This window comes from Arachis hypogaea, chromosome 19 (assembly GCF_003086295.3).
Source record: "Arachis hypogaea cultivar Tifrunner chromosome 19, arahy.Tifrunner.gnm2.J5K5, whole genome shotgun sequence".
Taxonomy (NCBI): domain Eukaryota; kingdom Viridiplantae; phylum Streptophyta; class Magnoliopsida; order Fabales; family Fabaceae; genus Arachis; species Arachis hypogaea.
In genome coordinates this window covers 137,033,454-137,051,229 of record NC_092054.1, presented here as the reverse complement: position 1 = coordinate 137,051,229, position 17,776 = coordinate 137,033,454, and the positions used below count along the sequence as shown (strand labels likewise).

At 34.3% G+C, this 17,776-nt stretch overlaps 1 long non-coding RNA gene across 1 annotated transcript; it reads left to right on the top strand.

The window, feature by feature from the left end:
* The first annotated feature begins 13,706 nt into the window (after positions 1-13,706).
* LOC140181789 (uncharacterized) lies at positions 13,707-15,676 on the top strand. Its single transcript, XR_011877098.1, has 2 exons — positions 13,707-14,079; positions 15,486-15,676. It is a non-coding gene; the product is annotated as an uncharacterized lncRNA (long non-coding RNA).
* Positions 15,677-17,776: the final 2,100 nt, after the last annotated feature.

Below are 17,776 nucleotides of genomic sequence, written 5' to 3'. Positions count from 1 at the left end.
AATTTTCGAACAGGAAGAGGAGATGGCAGCCGAAAATAATAATAATGCAAGGAGGATGCTTGGTGACTTTACTGAACCAAATTCCAATTTACATGGAAGAAGCATCTCCATTCCTGCTATTGAAGCAAACAATTTTGAGCTGAAACCTCAGCTAGTTTCTTTGATGCAGCAGAACTGCAAGTTTCATGGACTTCCATCTGAAGATTCTTTTCAGTTCTTAACTGAATTCTTGCAGATCTGTGATACTATTAAGACTAATGGAGTAGATCCTGAAGTCTACAGGCTCATGCTTTTCCCTTTTGCTGTAAGAGACAGAGCTAGAGTGTGGTTGGACTCTCAACCCAAAGACAGCCTGAACTCTTGGGATAAGCTGGTCACGGCTTTCTTAGCCAAGTTCTTTCCTCCTCAAAAGCTGAGCAAGCTTAGAGTGGATGTTCAAAACTTCAGACAGAAAGAAGGTGAATCCCTATATGAAGCTTGGGAAAGATATAAGCAGCTGACCAAAAAGTGTCCTTCTGACATGCTTTCAGAATGGACCATCCTGGATATATTCTATGATGGTTTATCTGAGCTATCAAAGATGTCATTGGATACTTCTGTAGGTGGATCCATTCACCTAAAGAAAACGCCTGCAGAAGCTCAAGAACTCATTGACATGGTTGCTAATAACCAGTTCATGTACACTTCTGAGAGGAATCCTGTGAGTAATGGGACGCCTATGAAGAAGGGAGTTCTTGAAATTGATACTCTGAATGCCATATTGGCTCAGAACAAAATATTGACTCAGCAAGTCAATATGATTTCTCAGAATCTGAATGGAATGCAAGCTGCATCCAACAGTACTCAAGAGGTATCTTCTGAAGAAGAAGCTTATGATCCTGAAAACCCTGCAATAGCAGAGGTAAATTATATGGGTGAACCTTATGGAAACACCTATAACCCATCATGGAGAAATCATCCAAATTTCTCATGGAAGGATCAAAAGCCTCAACAAGGCTTTAATAATGGTGGAAGAAATAGGTTTAACAATAGTAAACCTTTTCCATCATCCACTCAGCAACAGACAGAGAACTCTGAACAAAATACCTCTAACTTAGCAAACTTAGTCTCTGATCTGTCCAAGGCCACTGTAAGTTTCATGAATGAAACAAGGTCTTCCATTAGAAATTTGGAAGCACAAGTGGGCCAGCTGAGTACAAGGATCACTGAAATCCCTCCTAGTACTCTCCCAAGCAATACAGAAGAGAATCCAAAAGGAAAATGCAAGGCCATTGAATTAATTACCATGGCCGAACCTGTAAGGGAGGATGAGGACGTGAATCCCAAGGAGGAAGACCTCCTAGGACGTCCAGTGATCAATAAGGAGCTTCCCTCTGAGGAACCAAAGGAATCTGAGGCTCACCTAGAGACCATAGAGATTCCATTAAACCTCCTTATGTCATTCATGAGCTCTGATGAGTATTCCTCTTCTGAAGAGAATGAGGATGTTACTGAAGAGCAAGTTACCAAGTACTTTGGTGCAATCATGAAGCTGAATGCCAAATTATTTGGTATTGAGACCTGGGAAGATGAACCTCTCTTGTTCACCAATGAACTAAGTGATCTGGATCAGCTGACATTGCCTCAGAAGAAACAGGATCCTGGAAAGTTCGTAATACCTTGTACCATAGGCAACATGATCTTTGAAAAGGCTCTGTGTGACCTTGGTTCAGGGATAAACCTCATGCCCCTCTCTGTAATAGAGAAACTGGGAATCTATGGGGTGCAAGCTGCTAAAATCTCATTAGAGATGGCAGACAATTCAAGAAAACAGGCTTATGGACAAGTAGAGGACGTGTTAGTAAAGGTTGAAGGCCTTTACATCCTTGCTGATTTCATAGTCTTGGATACTGGGAAGAATGAGGATGAATTCATCATCCTTGGAAGACCCTTCCTAGCCACAGCAAGAGCTGTGATTGATGTTGACAGAGGTGAATTAGTCCTTCAATTGAATGGGGACTCCCTTGTGTTTACAACTCAAGGTTATCCTTCTGTAAACATGGAGAGGAAGCATAAAAAGCTTCTCTAAAAACAGAGTCAACCAGAGCCCCCACAGTCAAACTCTAAGTTTGGTGTTGAACTCCCATATCCAAACTCTAAGTTTGGTGTTGGGGAGTCTCAACAATGCTCTGAACATCTGTGAGGCTCCATGAGAGCCCACTGTCAAGCTATTGACATTAAAGAAGCGCTTGTTGGGAGGCAACCCAATTTTTATTTATCTAATTTTATTTTTCTTGTTCTTTCATGTTTTATTAGGTTCATGATCATGTGGAGTCACAAAATAAATATAAAAATTGAAGACGGAATCAAAAACAGCAGAAGAAAAATCACACCCTAGAGGAAGACCTTAGTGGCATTTAAATGCCAGTAAGAAGCATGTTTTGGGCGTTCAACGCCAGAACAGAGCATGGTTCTGGCGCTGAACGCCAGAAATGGGCAGCATCTGGGCGTTTGAACGCCAGAAATGCACCTTGGAGAAGAGCTGGCGCTGAACGCCCAGAACAAGCATGGTTCTGGCGTTCAACGCCAGAAATGGGCTACAAATGGGCGTTCAACGCCCAGAACAAGCACCAATCTGACGCTGAACACCCAGAGTTGTGTGCAAGGGCATTTTGCATGCCCAATTTGGTGCAAGGTTATAAATCCTTGAACACCTCAGGATCTGTGGACCCCACAGGATCCCCACCTACCTCCACTCACTTCTTCTCACCCCTCTTTCACACAATCCCATAAACACTCTTCCCCAAAACTCTTCACCAATCACCTCAATCTCTCTTCCCTATCACCACTTCACCACTCACATCCATCCACTCTTCCCCATAAACCTACCTCATAAACACCACCTACCTTCAAAATTCAAAATCAATTTCCCACCCAAACCCACCCTATATGGCCGAAACCTTACCCCCCCTCCCTTCCCTATATATAGCCCTCCATTCCTCCTCATTTTCACACAACACAACCCTCTCCTCCATTTCTTCTTCTTCTTCATCTCTTCTTTCTTCTCTTGCTCGAGGGCGAGCAATATTTTAAGTTTGGTGTGGTAAAAGCATAAGCTTTTTGTTTTTCCATTACCATTGATGGCACCTAAGACCGGAGAATCCTCTAGAAAAGGGAAAGGGAAGACAAAAGCTTCCACCTCCGAGTCATGGGAGATGGAAAGATTCATCTCCAAAGCCCATCAAGACCACTTCTATGATGTTGTGGCCAAGAAGAAGGTGACCCCCGAGGTCCCTTTCAAGCTCAAGAAGAATGAGTATCCGGAGATCCGACATGAAATCCAAAGAAGAGGTTGGGAAATTCTAACAAACCCCATCCAACAAGTCGGCATCCTAATGGTTCAAGAGTTCTATGCCAATGCATGGATCACTAGGAACCATGATCAAAGTAAGAACCCAAACCCAAAGAATTATATTACAATGGTTCGGGAGAAATACTTAGATTTTAGTCCGAAAAATGTGAGGTTGGCGTTTAACTTGCCTATGATGCAAGGAGATGCACGCCCCTACACTAGAAGGGTCAACTTTAATCAAAGGTTAGACCAAGTCCTCATGGACATATGTGTGGAAGGGGCTCAATGGAAGATTGACTCCAAAGGCAAGCCGGTTCAACTAAGAAGACTGGACCTCAAGCCTGTGGCTAGAGGATGGTTGGAGTTCATCCAACGCTCCATCATCCCCACTAGCAACCGATCTGAAGTTACTGTGGATCGGGCCATCATGATTCATAGCATCATGATTGGAGAGGAAGTAGAAGTTCATGAAGTCATCTCCCTTGAACTCTACAAAATAGCCGAAAAGTCCTCCCCCATGGCAAGGCTAGCTTTTCCTTATCTTATTTTCCATATATGTTACTCAGTTGGAGCTTTCATAGAAGGAGACATTCCCATTGAGGAAGAGAAGCCCATCACTAAGAAAAGGATGGAGCAAGCAAGAGAGCCCATTCATGGAGCTCAAGAGGCGCATGAAGCTCATCACCATGAGATCCCGGAGATGCCTCCAATGCATTTCCCTCCACAAAACTATTGGGAGCAAATCAACACCTCCCTAGGAGAATTAAGTTCCAACATGGGACAACTAAGGGTGGAACATCAAGAGCACTCCATCATCCTTCATGAAATTAGAGAAGATCAAAAAGCAATGAGGGAGGAGCAACAAAGACAAGGAAGAGACATAGAAGAGCTCAAGGACATCATTGGTTCCTCAAGAAGGAAACGCCACCATCACTAAGGTGGACTCATTCCTTGTTCTTACATTCTCTGTTTTTCGTTTTCTCTCTGTTAAGTGCTTATCCATGTTTGTGTCTTCATTACATGATCATTAGTAGTTAGTAACTTTGTCTTAAAGTTATGAATGTCCTATAAATCCATCACCTCTCTTAAATAAAAACTGTTTTAATTCAAAAGAATAAGAAGTACATGAGTTTCGAATTTATCCTTGAACTTAGTTTAATTATATTGATGTGGTGACAATGCTTCTTGTTTTCTGAATGAATGCTTGAACAGTGCATATGTCTTTTGAAGTTGTTGTTTAAGAATGTTAAATATGTTGGCTCTTGAAAGAATGATGACAAGGAGACATGTTATTTGATAATCTGAAAAATCATAAAAAAATGATTCTTGAAGCAAGAAAAAGCAGCAAAGAACAAAGCTTGCAGAAAAAAATAGGCGAAAAAAAAATAGAAAGAAAAAGAAAAAGCAAGCAGAAAAAACCAAAAGCTCTTAAAACCAAGAGGCAAGAGCAAAAAGCCAATAACCTTTAAAACCAAAAGGCAAGGGCAAATAAAAAGGATCCCAAGGCTTTGAGCATCAGTGGATAGGAGGGCCTAAAGAAATAAAATCCTGGTCTAAGCGGCTAAACCAAGCTGTCCCTAACCATGTGCATGTGGTGTGAAGGTGTCAAGTGAAAACTTGAGACTGAGCGGTTAAAGTCAAGATCCAAAGCAAAAAAAAGAGTGTGCTTACGAACCTTGGACACCTCTAATTGGGGACTTTAGCAAAGCTGAGTCACAATCTGAAAAGGTTCACCCAATTATGTGTCTGTGGCATTTATGTATCCGGTGGTAATACTGGAAAACAAAGTGCTTAGGGCCACGGCCAAGACTCATAAAGTAGCTGTGTTCAAGAATCATCATACTGAACTAGGAGAATCAATAACACTATCTGAACTCTGAGTTCCTATAGATGCCAATCATTCTGAACCTCAATGGATAAAGTGAGATGCCAAAACTATTCAAGAGGCAAAAAGCTACAAGTCCCGCTCATCTGATTGGAGCTATGTTTCATTGATAGTTTGGAATTTATAGTATATTCTCTTCTTTTTATCCTATTTGATTTTCAGTTACTTGGGGACAAGCAACAATTTAAGTTTGGTGTTGTGATGAGCGGATAATTTATACGCTTTTTGGCATTATTTTTAGTATGTTTTTAGTAGAATCTGGTTACTTTTAGGGATGTTTTCATTAGTTTTTATGTTAAATTCACATTTCTGGACTTTACTATGAGTTTATGTATTTTTTTTGTGATTTCAGGTATTTTCTGGCTGAAATTGAGGGACTTGAGCAAAAATCAGATTCAGAGGTTGAAGAAGGACTGATGATGCTGTTGGATTCTGACCTCCCTGCACTCAAAGTAGATTTTCTGGAGCTACAGAACTCAAAATGGCGCGCTTCCAATTGCGTTGGAAAGTAGACATCCAGGGCTTTCCAGCAATATATAATAGTCCATACTTTGCCGAAGTTTAGATGACGCAAACTGGCGTTCAACGCCAGCTCTCTGCCCAATTCTGGCGTCCAGCGCCAGAAACAAGTTGCAAAGTGGAGTTCAACGCCCAAAATGGCACAAAAGCTGGCGTTCAACTCCAGAAAGAGCCTCTGCACGTGGAACATTCAAGCTCAGCCCAAGCACACACCAAGTGGGCCCCGGAAGTGGATTTATGCATCAATTACTTACTTCTGTAAACCCTAGTAACTAGTTTAGTATAAATAGGACTTTTTACTATTGTATTAGACATCTTTTGATCAATTTTAGATCTCTAGACCTCCATGGGAGGCTGGCCACTCGGCCATGCTTACCCTCTATATTCACTTATGTATTTTCAATGGTAGAGTTTCTACACTCCATAGATTAAGGTGTGGAGCTCTGCTGTTCCTCAAAGATTAATGCAAAGTACTATTGTTTTTCTATTCAATTCAACTTATTCCGCTTCTAAGATATTCATTCGCACTTCAACCTGAATGTGATGAACGTGACAATCATCATCATTCCCTATGAACACGTGCCTGACAACCACTTCCGTTCTACCTTAGATTGAATGAGTATCTCTTGGATCTCTTAATCAGAATCTTCGTGGTGTAAGCTAGATTAATGGCGGCATTCATGAGAATCTGGAAAGTCTAAACCTTGTCTGTAGTATTCCGAGTAGGATTCTGGGATTGAATGACTGTGACAAACTTCAAACTCGCGAGTGCTGGGCGTAGTGACAGACGCAAAAGGAGGGTGAATCCTATTCCAGTATGATCGAGAACCTCAGATGATTAGCTGTGCTGTGACAGAGCATTTGGACCATTTTTACAAGAGGATGGGATATAGCCATTGACAACGGTGATGCCCTTACAAAAAGCCAACCTTGGAAAGGAGTAAGACTGATTGGATGAAGGCAGTAGGAAAGCAGAGGTTCAGAGGAACGAAAGCATCTCTGTGCACTTATCTGAAATTCTCACCAATGATTTACATAAGTATTTCTATCCTTCTTTTATTATTTATTTTCGAAAACTCCATAACTATTTTATATCCGCCTGATTGAGATTTACAAGGTGACCATAGCTTGCTTCAAGCCGACAATCTCTGTGGGATCGACCCTTACTCGCGTAAGGTTTATTACTTGGACGACCCAGTGCACTTGCTGGTTAGTTGTATCGAAATTGTGACAAATTATGAATTGAGATTAGAGCACCAAGTTTTTGGAGCCATTACCAGAGATCACAATTTCGTGCACCAATGGTACTAATTGAATGTTAACTAGACCAGTCTCAAAGGAGGAAGTGAAGACACCTGCCTTCTCTAATAATCCTTTCTCAACTCCAAGTGATGATGGTTTTACAACAATTTTTTTTTAATTTTACTAGAATATTATTAAAGATGATGTGTTAAAAGGGCTGTTTTTAGCTTCTTTTCTGGTGAATATATGTTAAGGGCTTTTAACCATATATGATTCCTAAATTAGATAATGCCCGTATTATGAAATAAATCAAACCCATTAGTTTAAGCATAATTTTTTACAAGATAGTGTCTAAGATTCTGATTCATTACATGCAACACATCATGAATAAGGTGATAAGTGATAATCATAGTGCATTTATTAGAGGCAGGCTTATTAGTGATAATATTCTGATTGTTCATGAATTCATGCATCATTTGAAGAACAAGAGATTATTATGAGATGGCTGTTAAATTGGACATGAGTAAGGCATATGACAGAGTAGAGTGGACTTTTGTTTGGACCGTGATGGAGAGTATGGACTTTTGTAAAAGGTGGATGTATTGGTTGAAGGAGTGTGTGACGACTGTTTCGTACTCTATTACTATAGAAAGTCAACCTCATGATTTCTTTAAGCCATGTAGAAGACTCCGATAAGAAAACCATCTTTTTTCTATCTTTTTTTTTTTTGTGCAGAAGGGTTATCCCATCTACTTCACAGAAGAAAATAGGGACATAAAATTGAAGGTTTGAAACTGAACCAAAGATCTCCTAAGATCAATCATTTATTCTTTACAGACGACTCTATACTATTTAGTAGTGTTTCGCGGGAGGATTGTCTAAATTTGCTTAATAATCTTAATATCTATGGTCAGATTAGCAGACAGATGGTCAATTTAGATAAATCATTTATGTTTTCAGTGGCACTACTCCCGAAGGAGTGAGAAATCAATTAGAGACCTTATTACAAGTTTCATATATGGGCAATCAAGACAAATATTCAGGCCTTTCTTCCGTGGCTCACAGATCTGAAAAAGCTACTTTTAATTACGTGAAGGATAAGTTGGCTAAGAAATTACAACAGTGAAAAAGGTATTTACTCTTGACTAGTGGCAGAGAGGTTCTTATTACGGTAGTGGCATCAGCCATCTCTATCTACACTCTTAGCGGTTTTAAACTACCAAAAAATTTGCTTGATGAGATTCATAAAATGATTATGTAGTTTTGATGAAGACAACGAGGATCAAAAAGAAAATTACATTGGGTGAAATAGAATATTGTTTGTCGATCCAAGAATTAGGAAGGGCTCAATATTAAAGATCTGATAGGTTTTAACTTAGCAATGCTGGATAACAAGGCTAGAGATTACTGTCGAGGACAAACTCTCTAATTTTTAAGGTCTATAGAAATAAATATTTTAGATTCTCAAATTTTTTGAAAGTTGAGGTTGGTATCAACCCATCTTAGGGATGAAGAAGCCTTATTAAGGGCAAAAAAGTTATTGAAAAAGGAATACATTAAAAAATTCTTGGCAATTAGGTGAGAATAGTTGAGGATATATAGTTGACAAATAATTCTTTAATAGTAAATATGAATAATTTGAACATCAACCTGCAACTACAATGGGCTTATAGCTTGTTACATAAGACAGACAATAAAATCATTAAGTAATCTCAGAAAATTTCAACTCAGAAAAAACACAACTCATATTGAAACTAAAATTGGAGAAGAAGATGTACTAACTTCAAATTTCTGTCGGAACTATGTCAAAAAAAGCATTTATGGTCTTCATTCTTGGATTTCAAATGTCAGCTAAAATTAGGATTTTTTTTGTGTGGAAGGTGATGTACAGTGGCTTACCGGTTAGGCTGAGACTTCATCAAAGAATCACAACAATCTTTCCAATTTGCTCAAGATGCAAGCGATTAAAAGAATCTATTGAGCATTGCTTAATCTCTTATGTCTACTCCAGCACTATTTTGCAAGAATCGAAATTCTAAATTCTCAATTTGAACCTCCCAACACAGTTTTCTAAAAATGGTGGTGGATAGAAGTAGTTGATAATTTGATAAAGAGGAATGAAAAAAGAATGTCTATTACTCATTGTTAATCTTCTCTGGCTAATATGAAAATCACGCAACTCATTCATCTTTGACGGCAATTTTCCCTCAACTCAGCAACTTCTCTTGGATGCAAAGAAGATAAGTGAAGAAGATAGAAGTTATAGATACAATAACTAAATTTTTATTTTTTTTTCTTTTGATTGTCTTTTCTTATAATCTAAATATGATAGAATATTTTATTCGTCTACTATTTGAGGTCTTTTTGGCCTAATTTTATTCAAGAATAAATACCCTATCTAGCCCTTGATCATTTTTCTGTGAGAATATTGCATCCTAATCATTCTTAAATTTCAACTAAGTCTCACTCATCAATAATTGGACAAATTGACTCCTGCAACCGGTTGACAACAGATTGCTTATCTGACGTATCAGGTGGAGTCTAATTTGTCAATGTCAAGTGCCACGTGTTAATAAGAATGGTTGCAGAGACTAAAAACTCTCTCCCTGCAACTTAAACGTTGGCACTCATAAAACCTTCCTCAAATGATTGAAAGGATAGGATTTTTCATCCTCCATTTATGTGAGAAGACTTCGCAATAGTGGGCATGAATACAACGTCCTTGGGGACAACACATACCCTGCCCTTGTTTCCAATTTCTTCAATAGTCTCGCCAAACTCCTTTATGCTTTCCATGGGGACAACATCCTTAGAATGTATAAAATTAGAAGTAACAAATTCAGAGAATTTGGATCCGTTCTCTTTTTTCTTTGTCTTCTTTTTATTATTGTCATTATCTTGAAAAATAAATAACTATAATTTAAAATAAATATGATAGAGGCAAATAAATTTAAAAAAAGTGCATAATCAAAGTGAAACCAACAGAAAATTGATCCTATCCACAATCAAACTTTTATGTCAATTTTTCAGGCAATAGATAAGCTAAAAAAGTGGAGACAATACTGATGAGTAAAATATATCTTTTTAGATTCAATTTACTAAAATTTAAACAAAATCCATATTGAATTAAAGAAAAAAATGTGTAGAAAAATTAAAATAATATCAAATTAAGCAAAAATCATAAAAAAAAAAAACAAAAACCACATGATCCAAAGCATAAGAATAATTGCAAATTGTTAAAACACAACTAATACTTGACCAAAAGAATGTTACTGAAAACATTTTGATTTAAAATAACGTATCAGGTGTGGCAGGAAGATGAGAGAAAATTCGAACAAAAGTGAGGTATATTTCGATGTACAAGTGTGATTGGCGGTAAGAAAAAAAAACTTAGTGATTTTGAGTGAATGAGTGACAAGAAAAATGAGATTAATGAAAATGTATTATATGTGGAATGAGTGCCAAGCGACAATGTTTGAGTTGCAGGAAGAAAGTCCTACAACTGTTCTTATTAATACGTGGCACTTGACATTAACGAATCAGACTCTACCTAAAATGTCAGATGAGTAATCTGGGTTGCAAAGATTAATTTGTTTAATTATATCGATAGGTGGGGTTTGGTTGAAATTTAAGAATGATTACGACATGATATGTCTCAAAAAATGATCAAGGACCGGATATGATATTTATCCTTTATTTAATGAATAAAAAATTTTATCTATCTTTAGTAAAAATAAAAAACTAAAGCTGCTAAATGTGCACTGTAATTAATAATTAAGCCAATTTTTGGGTGTAAATTATATAAAGACATTTATACATGTAGATTTTTTTTAGATAAGTCTCCAAATAACACCTGTCACAAAGGACAAAGACTACCCTTAATACAGACAGTACAACGTGATTCATAGAAAAATGGTCAAGCCCCTCATAGGATTATTAACGAGCATTGTTAGAATTAATTAGCAGGTTTATTATTTTTTGTTTCAAGCATTGTTAGAATTAATTAGCAGGTATATTATTTTTTGTTTCATTTGTTGGGCTTCTTGTCACTTATGATTTTTCTTTTGTGCAAGAAAACTTTTACAGGGTCACGTTATTTTATTAGGAAATTTTTTTTGAATGCAGTACAAATACAGACCCATGTAATAGCACTGTTATAACTACTTGCACTACTAATAATATCCATAGAGATAATAATACTTATTATTAATACTTATAATATTGATAACAATCATAAATATTATTATTTTGATAATAACAATTTTAATAACAGTTCAGATAATAATAATAATAATAATAATAATAATAATAATAATTAATTATTATTATTATTATTATTATTATTATTATTATTATTATTATTGAATTTTTTTATAATTTTTTTATTAGCTCCTCTACATAGTTATTAAATAGTCTAATATAAACGCTGATTAGTCAAATATAATATTACTCTGAAAATTCATTTAATGGCTGAGTTTTGTTAATCATTAAAATATTTGGCTAATAATTTTTTGAGAACTTAGGGCATTATTCTATATTTTTCATAAATTTATTCGGAAATTCAAAATATTATTAAAAAAATAATGACATATACTACTGAATTTATATATTAGTCAAATTGTTCACGAAGAATTGTTAATTTATTTATTTTAAATATATACAAACTTTATGTATCTCAATTTTTTTTAACAATAATTTTTTTGAGTTTTTTTGTCTTTTCAAAAATTGCTTATTCTTTAACAACAACAATTGCTTATTCTTTTTCAAAAATAAGCAGTATATTTTATTTTATTTTTTGTTTTTTTTTTTGTACAAATCGTACTAAATAATAATAATAATAATAATAATAATTTATTATTATTATTATTATTATTATGAATTTTGTTATTTGAATTGTTATTAAAATTGTTATTATCAAAGTAATAATATTTATGATTGTTATCAATATTATAAGTACTAATAACAAGTATTATTATTTTTATGGATATCATTAGTAGTGCAAGTAGTTGTAGCAGTGCTACTACATGGGTTTGGATCTGCACTTTGTTTAAAAAGATTTTTTCCTAAGTCCGTGAAAGTTATTTTGCAAAAAAAAAAAAAAAGTGACAAGAAGTCCAACAAAAGAAACAAAAAGTAATAAGCTTGCTAATTAATCCTAACAATACTCATTAACAATCCTAACTTTATATGAGGGGACTGACCATTATTTTTTTTTTTCAAGAATCACGTTGTACTGTCTGTATCAAGGCCAGTCTTTATCCCTTTTAAGAGACAGATGTTACTTGAAAATTCATCCCATAGAAATATACATGTGTAGATATCTCCATACAATCTACACCCAAGAGTTAGTTTAATTGTTAATATAATGTCATTTAATGTGTTATATCAATAAGGATTAAGTACGATTTTGGTTTCTAAAGTACAGTGGAAATTTTTTTTATTTCGAATTTTTTTTGCATACAAAATCGTCTCTAAAGTTTAACTTGGTTTTAAAATCGCCCTTACCTTAGGAACCAAAATCGTACGAAGGTGGCGGTGAAAGCGAAGGCAGAGGTAGATCGTGGACAGCTGCTTCTTCTTCTTCATTTTCCCTTCTTCTTCTTCTCTTTCCCTTTTGCAGGAGCAAAAATCGTCCCTTAATTTTTTTTGTTATGGGCAATTTGGTACAAAATTTTAATATTTAAGTAAAAAGAACGATTTTAAAATTTGATTTTAAACCTTAGGGACGATTTTCTATGCAAAAAAAGTTGGAAACGAAAAAAATTTTCAGCCTATATCTTAGGAATCAAAATCGTACTTAACCCTATCAATAACTTTTGATATTGTAAGATAGAGGTAAAAGAGAAATTGAAAGACCGAATTTGAGTAAAGTGACAATTAAGTTTATGAAGATTTCGACTTTGGACTAATTAGTCCCTAAAAAAAAGTACTAATATGGTCCTTTACAATAGCAAATGGTGGACACATGATGTTCTTCTATCAATTCATTAACTAAAACTTAACGGTGATGTTTGTATATATGTATTGTTAATTACTCTAATGTGTCTATTTATAAAAGATAATTGTGTAGATGATAATTTTTGGAACGAAACTTCACTTATTTTAATAGAATTGTGATAAATAGAAAACAATTGATAAAAAATATATAAAAACTCAAAAGATAATAAATGTTTCACTATCCAAAATTATATCGTTTTTATGTTCATGTGTGACAATAACGAGACATGCATTACAGTAAATATCGAAATGTATACAGAATTTCATTTCGTTTCGTATTATTTATTTATTGGTAGAAGGATATACGTGTCGAAAATCATCTTTCAGAATTTAGTTGTCACTTTACTTTTTGAAAAATGGATAATCATGTACTTCTTGAAATATCCCTACTACTTTCAAATCTAATTTCGGATTCAATTACCCGCGAATACCTGCTTTCTCGAGCCATGCTTCCCGATCTCAATGTCCTCTCTCTCTCTCTCCTAAAAATCGAATCCGATTGGTCAGTTGAACCAAGAACTAACGATAAAAATGGTCTAATTTGATACCTAAAACCGTAAATTTAAAAACCATTCAAAAACTGCTGAACCGGCCGGTCCCTACCGAAAACTGGTCCATTCTTTAAAAACAACGCCATTTTTCTTGATTTTAAATTAAAAAAGAAAAAAGAAACCCCACTCCCACGTGTGAGTCATGCCCTCTTCCCCCAAACCCAACCCCTCCTTCGTCAGTGTCACTCAGCACAGCAAATCTTTCCCTTTCTTTCATTCATAAGGAAAAGCCAAAAAGATCCTAGCCATCACCACCGCCGCAAGCAGTGGCATATTGCCGCCGTCCATCCATCTAGCTTCATCTGCTCACCCGCGCTTCCGCCGCCCAAGTGATTGAATCCCTTTCTCTTCGCGGATTGAAGCTCTGCCCCCTTGCTTCTCTTCCCCCGCCGTCGTCTTCTGAACGATATGTCTGTTTGGTCTCCGCCCTTGGAAGCTGGCTTGTGACTCGTGACTCGTGAGTCATCAGTGGTGAAGTGGAGAAGAAGGAATAACAGTGGTCGTCGTCTGGTTGCCCTCCTGCTCGCCGTCGCGCTCAACTGCTCAGATCGAAGGTCGGTGCTCACTGCTAGTGCTTGTTCTTCTTTTTGTATGCTCTGCTCAGAAGTGAGAACGAAGGTTCAGGATTCTGCTAGTGCTACTCAAATTTGTTTTTTCGTTTTTTTTTTCTTGGTTCTTTGTTCTTGGATTTAGGATTCTGCTACTGTTAGTGCTACTCAGATTGAATTGTTGAATGATTAACTCTGCTGCTGTGCTGTACTCTGTTTTGTTATTTTTTTGTGCTGTGTTTGACAAAAATTAAGCTGGAACTTTGATAATTCTTATTAATCTTTGGAAAAGTATGTTAATTTTTGTTAAAATTGTGATCAATCTACTATCTGCTGAAAATATTGCCAATCTTTGTTAAAATTATGCTAAGGTATGAGCTTTTATTTGTTCAATATAATCAGTTTAATCTTCGTTAAAATGATACCAAAGCATGAGCTTTTATCTAAATGATTGAGTCGTTTCTGTTGCATTGAATTGGATTTATTTATTGAATTTTTTAGTTAAATTTTGTTAAGTTGTACCTTGTTTTGAACTGATTAAAATGAATGATAAAATTTTTGTTGTTGAATCTTATTTCCATTAAAAAAAAGAAATAAGGAACTAAAAGGAGAAGAAAGCTTCCACAAACTATAGAATATTAGAGCATCTCCAATGGTGAGTTTCTTTTTGACTTTTTTCTAACATATAGAAACTCTAACCATTGGAGGAGAGAAGGAGTGAGTTCCCGCACAAGGATCAAGGTAAGGGAGTCCCTCTAAGCAGGGACTCAAATTAACCAATAATAACTTGCCATTTGGCAACTTATTATAAAAAAATAATAATATAAAATCTGAAATAATTAAATAATTAAATAATAATTAAATTAGTAATAATTATAATAAAAATTATATTAAATAATTATATTTTTATTTAATTAATAATTTATATTAATTATTTATATTATAATTAATATTGAATATTATTTATATTATTATATTAAATTATAATTAATTAAATTTACTTACATTAAAAAATAAATTTAATTTTTATACCTTATAAAATAATTTTTAGTTGAGTTGGTTATTTTTATTTTTAAAATTTAAAATGCTAATGATATTATTAAAATTAGCAGTTGTAAACACAAAACTATAAATTAGTATAATTTCGAATTATATATTGTGTATTATTATTATATATGAATTTATTTAATATTAATATCTTTTAATAATGAATTATTTTTAAATTTATAAATTTAAATAATATTATTGAAAAAAATTAATTATATTAATTTTAAGTATTTTAATTAATTAATTAAGTGGGACCACAATAGGGACTAAAGTTAGTTCCTCCTAATGGAGAAGAGAGAGATGCTTTGAGTTCCTATTTATTGTTTATAACGCAAAAGCTGATGTGGAGTTACTTTTTATGACAGGTGGGCCATAAACAGGAACTGGGATGAGTTCCCTACTGGAGATGGTCTTAAATATTATTAATTCCCAAAAAAAAACATATGCAAATGTCATGAGTTATGCAAAATATATAGACTGTTAATAACTAGTAGCATAAACAAATTACATGAATTCCAAGTATTGGAAGTTTATTAATGATCATGTTTCATAGCAATAGCATAAGCAAATGTCAATGCTTTTATAAATTATAAATTGTTAATATCTAATTTTGTACAAATATTTTTTCTGTTTTAGATGTTAAGTATTGCTAATTTTTCAAATGTCAGTGCTCAATTTCTGTATATTTGGTCTATATTCACTTATCTTTTCAATCATTTGGTTGCCAAAGAATCAAGAAATTTCATTTATTTTTTAATGAACTTCCAGTCAATGATATTATTGAATGTGCCCTATATGCTATATTGCACATAAAATGCTTTTCCATTAAAATCTAGCCATATATAAAGGTCATAAATATTTTGGAACAATTGTAATAGAGAACTTTCATAGGTACTTTCTCATGTTTTTAGAGTTTTGCATATTTCTAATAAACTTACTTGCATAAAGTACCTTATAATTTATTTATTATTTTATTTTAAAACAGTTTTATAGTTAAACTACGGTTGGATTAGTTAGACTAGTAAACCAATGACTAGAGCAGTTCGATGACTGGTCTGGTTCTCTGAAACTTGATTTATACTAGTGTTAAATTCATACGATGTACGGATTTACTTTTTAATTTGACATGGTAAATCGAAAATAATATTTTATAATTATAAATTTTTCGAGTCTAGTATAAAACTGTCATCGTCATTATATAATAAATGTACTAAATATATTGTTTTATCTTTATTCAAAGTAAAATGCAAATGAAATAGTTTGAAATCTATAATATTTTTTAATCATAAGAAAAAAGACCTGAAAAAATAAGAACATATATAACTGTATTAGTAGCATGTCAATTTTGCACTAAATTTTATATCAAAAGGCTAGTGAAAGTTAATCGACAATCTAACATTTTACTAACCTCAGTAGAAAAGCAATTGGCATATGATGTTGTGCTCTCTGTTATACATTTCATTTCAAGTTTGAAAGTAGAGTTATGTTATAGATAAATTTGTCATATTTACAATAAATATGTGTACAAAAGTGTAAATCATAACATATTAAAATGAAAATACTAATTTTCTTACCTAAATATTATTAAAAATTTATTTGAACACGACATTTATTGTTGATGACTTTGAATTGCCGTCTTCGTCGAGAATTAAAATCTTCAGGCCACTGCAACTCTTAGCTCTTGACAAAAGTAACGTAAATTTGTCCATGGGTGAACATTGATTTTAGCAAGTTAAATCCTATAGGTGATAATAATTGACCCTAACTCTTGTTGATGGTCATTGCAAAGTAAACTGTTAATGAATATTGTCTATCGGTCACTACTTTTGCTCCAATTACATTGTTGCCAAATTCGTTAACTATTAACTTTGTTCCATTGCATAAATCTGAAGTCTGGTTTGTGTTTCGTAGTAACATGGTAGCAACTCTTAACTTCAAAGTCAACTTGTGGTTGGATAGTCCTAAGCATTTGATGTCATTTAGGAACTGGTGTGAACTACTCTTGTACATCTTTATTCTCGTCAACTTGACATGTTGTATCAGAACTTAGATACTCCTTTTTCATCCCTAGAAAAATTGGCAAGACAGAATCGTTTACCATCTTAACACTTTCAAGTGTGGGTGCAAGAATTATCCTACTCTAAAAATACCTATAATCTAACATGTTTTGCAATAAATTTGGATATGCAAAGTCTACCAAATAAGAGAGAGGGTCATCAGCAGTTGTAATAATCATATCATCTAAACTATCAACTTCTGATTCATCACCAACAGCAGAACCAATATATCCAACATCAAATATTTAATTAGTAAATCTCTTCATTTCACTGTCAGGTTGATTTGAAGAAGACATTAGAAGTATCATGTTCGTATGCAGCTTCAGAACCTTACCACCAAATGGTTGATTTGTCTTATGTTGATCGGTAACTGACATAAGATCTATAAACGTCTCATCAAGTGCTTCATTCAAAGCACATTTTATTGAGCATTGGAGCTTCATTTCAAATTATTAAGCTACTTTGGATGAGCAGCTTAGCCTTCAAACTTCCATGCTTGAAGTTGCAAGTAGATTCATCAGTAATTGTAATGGATATTGAAAACCTGGAATGAGCCGTTTTGCATCAAGTAGGAGTAAAGACGTAATTCCACTGGATGC